Here is an 11531-nt window from a genome sequence, read left to right as displayed (position 1 = left end):
CACAGATATTGACTTAGTGCAAGTGATTACTGCATTAACCTGGAGTTTTCAGATGGTGTCATAAGTTCATTACAGAATTTTTATAGAAAAATGTCTCTATCCCATTTCCTAATACATGGGGTCATTTGCTTTCGAGGTTTATTTTTCACTTTAATCAGCCTGACCTTTGTCACCATGGTGAGCTTTCTGTCTTTTCAAGACAAGCTAAGGACTTTTGCCCTTTTGTGACTTTGTCTATTTTGATTTTTGCTCCTACAATTCAACCAAATGGAGGGTCATATTTCCCTGTGTCAGAAAGATGACTCCTGCTGCTCCTTTTGATGGCTAGTGCCATGGACTATGAGGGATCTCTGTGATGAGCTGTAAGACAATAGAGAAAAAGAAAAGAAATTAGAAAGAGGAGTTGATTTCCACACTTTTCTGAACTGTAGGAGTTCCCTTCTCTGCTCCTCAGGCCACAACTAAAAACACTGTCCATGAACTCTCGCTGCCAGCACCACAGTGCTCATGTCAGAGTTCCTCAAATAAGCTTCTCCCCACACCTTCTGTCCTGGTCTTAGAGTTCCTGCCTACCCTATGCCCCACCCCCCAGCAGGAAAACACAGGTGAAACATGCATATTGCCTCATAGTGGGACATTGTGAATAGTTGTTTTGAGACTCTGGGTTCTGTTAAAGTCTGCGCTGTTGCTAGTTTCATTTTGGCTGGCAGGCAAGCTGATGGGTTCTGAGTGCAAGTGCCATCTGACTTTCTGTGGTGGTGATTCCAACAGCAACTGAGTTTTAAATGTGTTGGCGGGTGCTATTTGAATGTATCCCTCCATGTTCCACTCAAAGATCCATTTTGGACTCAGCACTATCACTATTGCAATTCATTTCTCAGAGACTTTGCTGTAGTTCTTTGGGTCACTTCGGCACACATGTAGCTTGGAACTGATCCTAATATTGTGTTCACTTGCACACAGACAAGGGGACCTCCTTTTTCCGGGCCCTCATCTCTGGAATTTCCTCCAAGCTCTCCACATTCAAGAGATATTTTTTTCACCAGTTGCTATGGCTGGAAATACATATATATGTATACACATAGGTACACATATCTCCTTCCTTTTGAGCCTCCCACCCCTCTCTGCATCCCACAGCTCTAGATCATCATAGAGCCCCAGGCTGGGCTCCCTGTGTTATACGGCAACTGCTCCCCAGCTATCTATTTTATAGCTATGATAGTGCATGTATGTCTATGCTACTTTCTCCATCCCACTCTCCTTGACTCACTTTGTCCACAATCCGTTCTGCCTCTCCATAAATTTTAGCATTTAGCACTGTTCCAGAGTTCCTCACTCTGGGACTATCTTTAAGGCAAAATGAGGCTATCTTTAAGGCAAAACAGTGAGAGAGAGAAATTTAACCAACCATTAAATCAATCACCCCGTAACAAGACTCTTTCCTTATATTTTCCTTACAACCATAGTCCCTTTTCTGATTCTTCAATACAGGGGTACAGATTTTCTCTAAAGTGCTTGCACCCACACTATGGCAATGACAGTGCAAATCTGGGATTGCAGCAGACCTCTGAGAAAAAATAATAACGATAATATGGATTCTCTCTTCACAGTCTGACTCATGGGCCCCTTTTCTCCTTGCCTATGATTCAGAAAGACTGGCTTCTCTTAGAAACTACCTGCTACCCAGTTATGAATTTGGTACACCTTTGAGGGCACAGCTGTGAGATAAAAGAAGGCAAAATAGAAATAAAACTAAAGAAAATTAACTTTCTTCAAACTTTTACCTTTATTAAAATTTTTACTTTCCTTCCAAAGTTTCCTTTCCTGATTTCCCTGTTATTATTTACTTTTCAGAAACTTTAGGCATTTTGCATGTATGTGTGTGTGGTGTGTTTCATTTGGCCAGAAGTTTTAGTTATAATCCCTGGAAGAGAAATGCTGCAAAGAGTTTAATTTATCTTCCCCAGAACTGGAATCTTCACCTTAGGGTTATGGGTTTTTATTAAACTTCATATTAACTGTTTATGCTAATTTCACAGTAAAATAAAAGAATGTTACTGTGTTAGATTTCAATCTAATTATTTTATGGAACACACATTATAAGTCATGGATTAATATTTTCTCATTATGAATTTTCAAAAAACCACTATATGTTGTTTATAGGAGATGTATGTTAAATATAGAGGTACAGAAATTTTGAAGGTAAGATGCATGAAAAGATGATATAAAAGACCCTGATGCTGGGAGGGATTGCGGGCAGGAGGAGAAGGGGATGACAGAGGATGAGATGGCTGGATGGCATCACCGACTCGATGGGCATGAGTTTGAGTAAACTCCGGGAGTTGGTGATGGACAGGGAGGCCTGGCGTGCTGTGATTCATGGGGTCGTAAAAAGTTGGACACGACTGAGCGACTGAACTGAACTGAACTGATGCTTATCAAAAAAGGATTATATGTCAAGACAAAAAATGTAACTGCTAAATATTAAGAAAAACAATTGTAATTATAAAGAGCCAATTCAGGAATTATACACTTTAACATAGCTTCCAAATATACATAAAAGGAAACATTAAAATCCATACATATTGTTGGATATTTTATAGCTTCTCTATTAATAAATATTCAACAAGTAAACTATGGTAAAACACAGACTTCAAATTTATATAAAACATTTACCATATTCACATACTGTGCCAACAATTATCTAAAAAATAATACCAAATATATTTTCTGATCACCATTGGTTACCATGATAATCTATTATTTTCATAGACTTGCGAAGGGACAGAATTTTGAATGTGGTGTTAAAATCCTCTAAAGCTATCAGGAGTATAAATGACATTATTTTTATTCTATTTGCATGTGTGTGTGTTGAAGGAAAGTTCAATGTTTATTGCAAGTGCCAAGCAATGATTTCAGAACAACTATTGCTCAAAACTGGACAACAATAACAAAAAGCTCAAAAAGCACAAACTCCTTGATGAATTTCAGCAAAGCATTTTTAAAGGGCAGGTGAGGAACGAGGGTTTCAGAGTGTGTGATCAGCTCCTGGCCAAGTCTCTGGCTGATGATTGGGTAACAGGATGGTGTCACAGGGATTAACGTGTTCAATCCAGTAAGTCTGGGAGTTACGTGCTCATGGTCATCAAGTAGTTAAATTCTTCCGTTTGGTGGGGGATTTGTTATTGTTCAGTTGCTAAGTCATTTCCAACTCTGCAGTTACATGGATTGCAGCACTGCCAGGTTTCCCTGTCCTTCACTATCTCCCAAAGTTTGCTCAAACTCATGTCCATTGAGTCAATAATGGGGGTTTTAGCATCTGTAAAACAACTCAGGAAATGTGCATCAGATACTATTATCTAGGAACTTCAGAGAGAAGATAAAGCAGAGAATTTGGAGATGGAGCTGTCTTGGAAAGGACCCATAGGGAGGGTCCTGCTCAGTTCCAAGACACTCAGGTATTGGTTAACAAAAGCCCTGTATCTACAAAAGGGAAAACTGCACTCACCTTGAAGATGCATCATCTCAGTCCTGCCCACAGGACTCGCTCATAACCCCCAGCAGATACTGAATCAGTGCCCACCGTCTGCTGTTGTGCTAGTTGCTGGGCCTGACTGAGCTGGACAGAAATGGTCCCCACTGTTTCTCCACAGTGCAGAAGGATGCTGAGAGGATGTTGGTTTAGTTATGGAAGTGTCTCTTGGGTTAGTGCATGCTAAGTAGCTTTAGTCATGTCTGACTCTGTGTGACCCTATGGACTATTGCCCACCAGGTTCAGCTGTCCATGGGATTTTCCAGGCAAGAAGACTGGAGTGGGTAGCCATTTCCTTCTCCAGGGGACCTTCCCATCCCAGGGACTGAACCCAGGTCTCCTGGATTGCACACAGATTCTTTACCATCTGAGACACCAGGGAAGCCCTCCTTGGGTTAAGACTTCATATGAAATAAGACCAAATCCTTGTAGCTAATTTCTGCATGGATGACTAGGGAGCAAGAGAGGAGAGAGGAACACTTTCCTCCAGTGTTGAGCCACTTTATTATTAACTCCGGCTTCAAACCGCATCCCTAAGGCGGATTGGAAATTGTCACAGAGGTCATTCCCAGGATGGGGGACAGTGTGCAGAGAAGGAAGGAAGCATAGACAGGCTGACTTGGTGGAGGGTGTGTCTGGAGGGGCAGTCTCAAGCAGGTGCCATCACCCATGGGTGCTCATGCAGCCCTTGACCCCAGGAGCCCTCTGAGCCTCCCACCTGGAGAGAAAGCCTCGTCTAAGGCTTGCATCCTGGGTGAAAGGAGTCTTGCTGGGTCCTGTGGAAACTCTTCAGGAAAAGATTATAGTTCCTCCTTCTGTAGTTGTGAAAATATCCTTAAATGCAGAACCTGGCCTGTAGGACTCACAGTCAAGGATAGATATTGTAAAGAAGCCTGAGATTGAGATCCAATGTCATCCCCGCAACTCCGTTGCACAGATATTTCTGTTGCACATCTAGTTCCAGGAATCTATTTTCCTTCGTTCTTATTTTGATTGAAGAAATAAAAACCCAGAAGGGCAATGAGATGCTCAGTGGCAGAATGGAGGACCAGAGCAGTCTGCAGGCTTCACGCACTTGAAACAACAGAATAGGGTCCTGACCCAGGCTTGTGTCTGTCCCACTTGCTCTCACTTAGGCTACTGCTTGAGGAATGTCATCTGACAGATCCCTGGTCAGATCCAGTATCTCGTGCGATAACTGACACCCACAAGACCATCCCCTTTGTCTCACCAAAGTACCTCAGGATAACAGCGAGGTTGAGGCCGGGAAAAGTCAGCCTTGAGTCTACAATAATCGGGAGGTGCCAAGGGCCTGGCAGAGGAAAGGTGGAGGTGTCCAGATTCTGTCACAACCTCCGGGAGGGACAGTTCGTAGGTCCTCTGAGTCAACCCCTGTCTGGAGATTGGTATTTATTCTAATATTTTTGCATTTCAGTAAGTTTTAACATTTTACAAATAATACACAAATTTTATTTCCTGTAAAAAGATATAAAAGTATATATTGTATAATGTGAATTCCTCTGTTACTCTTTCTATCCAAATATACAAAATCATGTCTTTAATCTTCAAGAGGAATGGGATTTTTAGCTTGTACTTTCTCTAGATGAAATTCTCATTTTTTTAAAAAAAAAAACCAAATGAAGTTCTGAATTTACTTTAATTGCTTTTAGCAAGTCACTGTTTTTCTTGGATATTTTGCATGTCAAAGTCATATAGATGTGTCCTATTAAGATGAATTGCTGCCTGCTTACTTTTCCTTAGTGTGATTCTAAAAATAATTCACCTACTAATGGCTATAGAAGATATTTCAACTTATTTTATCAATATCACATGGTAATTCAATAATCACATATAACATATGCACACACACACAAATACACATACCTATTTTAGGTTATGGCTTTGGATTTGTCTCTGTAAATGTGATGGATGATGCCAGATTCTTCCAAAAATGCTTTAATATCCTCACAAATAAGTATGTCTATCAACAGTATGCTTCCTGACATAATGGTTAGCAAACTTTGGGCAAGAACATATTTTTTGCATTTGCATATTACTTATTACTTCTGAGATTGAATATATCTCCATAAATGTACTAGTAATTTATAATTCTTTTGTGATTTTTCCATTTCATACTTTTCTAAACCTTAAAGTAGAAATATGTCTAATATATACAAAGAGTAGAATCTGATATTTGCATGAACATAAAAGTAAGAAGATAGAATGTAGTTAGGATTTGTTGTTGTTCAGTGGCTCAATCTTGCCCAACTCTTTGCAACCCCATGGACTGCAACACGCCAGGTTTCCCTGTCCTTCACCATCTCCCAGAGCTTGCTCAAACTCTTGTCCATTGAGGCAGTGATGGCACCCAACCATTTCATCCTCTGTTACCCCTTTTCCTCCTGCCTGCAATCTTTCCCAGCATCAGAATCTTTTCTAATGAGTCAGTTCTTTGCATCAGGTGGCCAAAGTATTGCAGCTTCAGCATCAGTCCTTCCAATGAAATATCAGGATTGATTTCCTTTAGGATTGACTGGTTTGATGTCCTCGCAGTCCAAGTGACTCTCAAGAGTCTTCTCCAACATCAAAGTTTAAAAGCATCAATTCTTCAGTGTTCAACCTTCTTTATGGTCCAACTCTCAGATCCATACAGGACTACTGGAAAAACCAGTAGTCAGGATTTAGGTAGATGAATTGAAAAGTGGATTATTTCAGGGTGAGTTAATACCTGATGCTGAAAGCTGATCCTGTTAGTACTTGTCTGGGGGCACTGTGTCACCAGCATGAGGTGAAGATCTACTGCATACAAGATGAAAATCTGAGTCTTAATTGTTGACTGTTACCTGGGAGACATGTAGAGAGATAGGGTGTATTTCTTTCTTTACCCTTTCCTTTTTAGAGAGCTATCCTATCCTTTTCCCTCTCACGGAGGGCTGTACCCTAGTGTATGGTGGTGGTGGTGCTTTAGTCACCAAGTCGTGTCTGATTCTTGCAACTCCATGGACTGTAGCCTGCCAGTCTCCTCTGTCCATGGGATTCTCCAGGAAAGAATACTGGAGTGGTTGCCATTTCCACTCTAGTGTATGGTATTCAGTAATTACTACCACAGATGCATGCATGTCACTTGCTTTGTGCCTTGGAGTAGCCTAAGAACAGCTTTTGTGCATTATTCTCATTGTAGAGGAGCCAAGCACGTGCCGCTACACCTGTCCACAGTCCACCAGCTTCCTCCATTGCTACCTGGACAGTTTGGTACAATCTAGAAGTGTGGAGAGTGGAGTGTGGAGTGAATGTGAATCCATGAGAGAAGGAATTGTAGGACAATGGTGGGTTGTTTTTCTCCCTTCTTCCAACCAGATGGGCTTTACAGCAGTTCATAAAGCCAGTCTCTATATAATCCTTCAAGAAGGAGCAATCTGATGTACCCACAGCAGGAGCTAGAAGGTACCCCATCACATTTGTTCTCTTGATCTTCTGCCTCAATTTCCCATTTTTAAGATTTTTTTCCTTAAGATTGTACTACACAATTGAAGTGTTTTTGTAATTTACTTGTGCTCTGAACACAAGCTAAACAGTGCTTAAATAAGTCCTCAATTATATCTATCTTTTAGACACATCATTAAGATACATCCCAGGAGACAGTGAGATAATTACCATTTGAGAAGGAGTATAATGTCCTTATATTATATATTATATCCTGTTGTCAGAATTCTTTCAGATAGATTAAAAGCCTCCCACTGATATTTTGGAAATCTAAAAGGTGTAGTCACAGAAGGGTAGAACAAACCAATAGCATATGACAGAAAAGACAATAATTAGAAATTCAATAGACAGCAGGGGCTAAACTTGCTACACAACATTTGGACTGCTAAGTTCTGCCAAATATCCTTGAATCTAAGGATTCTCAACTATGAAACCAAGCCTTGGTGATGCATGAATCCAATAATGGGTGTGCTAAACACACTTGGGCATTCATTTGCAATTTATAAGCCACCTTTTAACTTTTCACATGCCTCCTGGAAATTGATGTATTCTTGGTGTCTTCCACAAAAGCCAAAGTCTCTATGACTGTCAAGGTTAGAACTGAAAGGTTATAAAGTACTCTCCATCAACTAGCTTGAAAGGGGATGTTGTGGGGGGTGCTAACTGATTGCTCTTTCTGCAAGACTGTATATTGACATTTTAACACCATTTCTAAAAGGCCAGTGTCTACCACTCCTTAAATGTTAGGGAGAGATTAAAGCTAGAAGAGGTGTATTTTGAACTAGGACTTCCTAAATTAGAATTTCACTTAGACACTGAGTGGCTATGTGCCATAGGGATGTTACTTAACTTTCCTGTGCCTCAGTCTCCTCATTTATAAGATGAGCACCATAATAGTTGTGGGGTGTCTTAGGTGATAAGATGAAATGCAAATCTTTAAAACTCTGCCTGGTTCAGAGTAAGTACTATATACATTTTAATTATTAGTAGTATTTGTTATAAAAATTATCATAAGGTTCTAGCTCAGATGGTAAAGAATCTGCCTGCAATGCAGAAGACCTGGGTTCAATTCCTGGGTCAGAAAGATCCTCTGGAGAAGGAAACGGCAACCCACTCCAGCATTCTGGCCTGGAGAATTCCATGGAGAGATCATGGACTCGCAAAGAGTCGTGTCTACGACTGAGCAACTAACACATAATAATGATACTATGGCCATAAGATTAGTCATAGGCATTCAAAGAGTTGTTTAGGCCTAAATAAAACTACTCAGATAAAGACTACAGCCAAAAATATTTTGAATTTTCTCAAATCCTGGCACTGATCTCAGTACAGAATTAAATAAAAATACAGAGCAAGAATATTACCATTTCCATTCTCACAGACTTTCTCTTGAAAAATTACTTGTATAATGGCTATTAAATACAATTGCTGCAACATCTATAGAGGAATGAAATGGTATAAAAATAAATGACAACAATTATTAAGATAAATATATTATGCAGATAATTGTATCCAAGACTTACAATACATGGGTCAATTGTTTTCAACTGGCTTGCAGAGTTTCAGCTGTGAAATCTGCAGCTAGCTTAATGAGGGTAACAGCTTTTTTTTTTTTCCTCCTGGCTTACTTTAAAATTCTTTATCATTTAATTTTGACAGTTTTAATAATACATGTCTTATGAAAGATCTTTTTGCATTGAGATAATTACTGTACTATTACTCTGTGGACTTATACATCCTGTTCCTTTATAGGCTTGAGAAGTCCTCAGGTATTCTTTCTTCAAATAAATTTTCTGCTTCCTTCAACCTCTCTTCTTCTTCTGAAACACCCACTGTTTTTATGTGGCTTTTTCTAATGAAGTGAAATAGTTCTCAGAGTTTCTTCATTTTCCTTTGAAATCTGTTTTCTCTTCCCTTCTACCTGGATCACTTCTACATTTCTATCTTTAAGACTGTTTATTCTCTCTTCCATACATTCTATTTGCAATGATTTCTAATAATGCAACATTAATCTCATGTATTGAATTCTTCAGCTTCAGAATTTCTGCTTGGTTCTTTTCTATAGTTTTAATCTCTTTGGTAAAATATTCCTTTGGTTCATTAATTTTATTCCTGAATTCACTGAACTGCCTTTCTGTTTTTTTTTTTTTTTTTTTTGTAGCTAATAAAGTTTCTTTATGACAGTTATTTTGAGTCCTCTATCAGTTAGTTCACAATCTTCCATGACTTTAAAGTTGGTTTCTGGAGAACTGTCATTGTCTTTTTGTAGTACCATGTTACCGTGGTATTTCATGGTTCCTGATGAGTGATTTCTCTGCTGACATATTGGAAGTAGCAAACACTTAGGCAAAGCTCTGCTTTCTCCTATTCTAACAATCCAGTGAAAGTGAAAATGAAGTTGCTCAGTCATGCCCAACTCTTTGCAACCCCATGGACTGTAACCTACTAGACTCCTCCATCCATGGAATTTTCCAGGAAAGAGTACTGGGGTGGGTTGTCACTTCCTTCTCTAGGGGGTCTTCTGACCGGGGGGATTGAACCTGGGTCTCCCACATTGTAGGCAGGTGCTTTTACAGTCTGAGCCACCAGGGGAGCCCCAACAATCCAATAGACTGATAATTAGAGGCCTGTCTTTTGTTTTTCAGCAGGTGGCGCTATAGCAGGTTTTTGCTGGTTTTTCTCTTCTGTTGACTGTCTACAGTTGGAGAACTGGCACTTGCGCCCCCCACCCCCGCCCACTGCCTCTGTAAGAGCTGCCCGCAGTGCCCCCGTCATCAGGCACCAGAAATGGGGCACTTCTGCTGCATCTGAAGCCTTCTGGGGTACAGGCACTGCTACTGCAACAAGGGAGGAAGAGGGTGGGGTCCTGAAGACCCCAGGGTCAAGAACTGGTCAAGAGGGGTCTAAAGGGGTCAAGCTCAAGAGGAGTCAAGGGCTGGGGTCATGGATGCCCTCATTTTGTTTGGGGTTGTGGGTTCACAGGGACCGCTGCCACAAGCAAGGAGGCAGCAGTCACAGGCACCTCCACAGGTCAGGAGCCCTGGTTCCCGGCGATCACGAGCGCCGCTGTGACCAGGAGGCTCTGGTTGTGTGCAAAGCCTCTGCTACCACCACCAGGTTTGCTGGGGCTCTGGGCTCAGCTGCTGCAACCGGGGGACTGGGGTTGTGGGTACTGCTTCTAGCGTTCCCTGGGTTCTGCCCTCCCCGTGTGTCCCAATCGACCCTCCTTCAGATACACACACGTGTGGCTCTCACTGGTGTCCTGGTGAGTTGGGCAGAGGGAACTTTTTGAGTTATGGATGTTTTGCTAGTGGTGGATTAAAGAGGAGACAAAGAAGGTATCTCATGCCACCATGAGGCTGACATCACTGCCTTTATCCCTTTATGATTTCTATCAACCCTATTTTTTATCCCCTTTCTCCTGGAAATCTGAATAAATATATATTTTGGTATCATGATATAGGAAAAAAATACTTTTATGCTTTTTTCTGTATTATCCATTTTTTCGTGTGTGTCTGTCCAGAAATTTTCTTTTATCACCCAGATCACTAATTTTCTCACAGGCTGTAACTAAAATACTAAGTCATTCACTGAGTTTAATATATGACTTCTACAGTTTAATTCTTTTTCTTATTTTATTGTGCCCTAATTCTTTCCTAAAAATATCGATCCTTGTCTTTTAGTTAAATGAACATAAGAAGCATGGTTATTTTGAAGTCCTCCCCTTTAATTAGGGCTTCCCTTGTGGCTCAACTGGTAAAGAATCTGCCTGCAATGCAGGAGACCTGGGTTTGACTCCTGGGTTAGGAAGATCCCCTGGGGAAAGGAAAGACCACCCACTCCAGTATTCTGGCCTGGAGAACCCATGGACTGTATAGACCATGGGGTCACAAAGAGTCATTTTTATTGTGTGTTCTTTCCTTTTGGTCAGTAGACTGTGCATGACAAATTACATATTATTTAACGTTCTGAATGGTGAAGTCTCACTCTAGAGAGGATTTAAATGTGCTCTGCAAGATGGTTAGGGTAAGATCACAGGGTTCACAAATCCTTTTAATGTTATCAAGGATTGACATGATTTGAACAAGAAGTTTACTCCCTATGAGAGCTGGTCCATTTTCAATACAGCTTTATAAGTGCATGTCTTGTATAGCCATGAGGTCTCAACTCAAGCAGAAGAATGTTTATTTTTCCTCATTTACCTTGCAGGCCATGGCATGCATTTTCTTTTCTTAAGCATGGGATATTTAAAAGCTCAGCTTCTTGATCTCAAGTAAATGGGTCAGGTCTCTAGGCTCTTTCTTTCAGAATGGATACTATTAATTTTTTGCTGACTCAGAGAAAATAAAGGTTTGTCAAGATCTGAAATAAGAATGCATTGCTTTTTACACCTTTGAACAGAATTTTGACAAATATTGTAGTTTTCAACCACTTTATTAAGATGTAATAATTTAACATAAATGCTATTCTTTTAAAGTATATAATCAATGCTTTTTAGTGTGTTCGCAGAGTTGTA

General features: G+C 40.4%; 1 long non-coding RNA gene across 1 annotated transcript in view; it reads right to left on the bottom strand.

Annotated features, from left to right (window-relative positions):
* Positions 1 to 230: 230 nt before the first annotated feature.
* LOC110144884 (uncharacterized) overlaps positions 231 to 11531 on the bottom strand; it is a 52070-nt gene continuing 40769 nt past the window's right edge. Inside the window, exon 3 of the long non-coding RNA XR_002316000.2 lies at positions 231 to 360. This is a non-coding gene — a long non-coding RNA (uncharacterized lncRNA). The remainder of the gene's footprint in view (positions 361 to 11531) is intronic.

The sequence above is a fragment of the Odocoileus virginianus genome, chromosome 30 (assembly GCF_023699985.2).
Source record: "Odocoileus virginianus isolate 20LAN1187 ecotype Illinois chromosome 30, Ovbor_1.2, whole genome shotgun sequence".
Taxonomy (NCBI): Eukaryota; Metazoa; Chordata; class Mammalia; order Artiodactyla; family Cervidae; genus Odocoileus; species Odocoileus virginianus.
The sequence above is the reverse complement of the archived record's forward strand: the minus strand, read 5'-3'. Positions and strand labels throughout refer to the sequence as shown.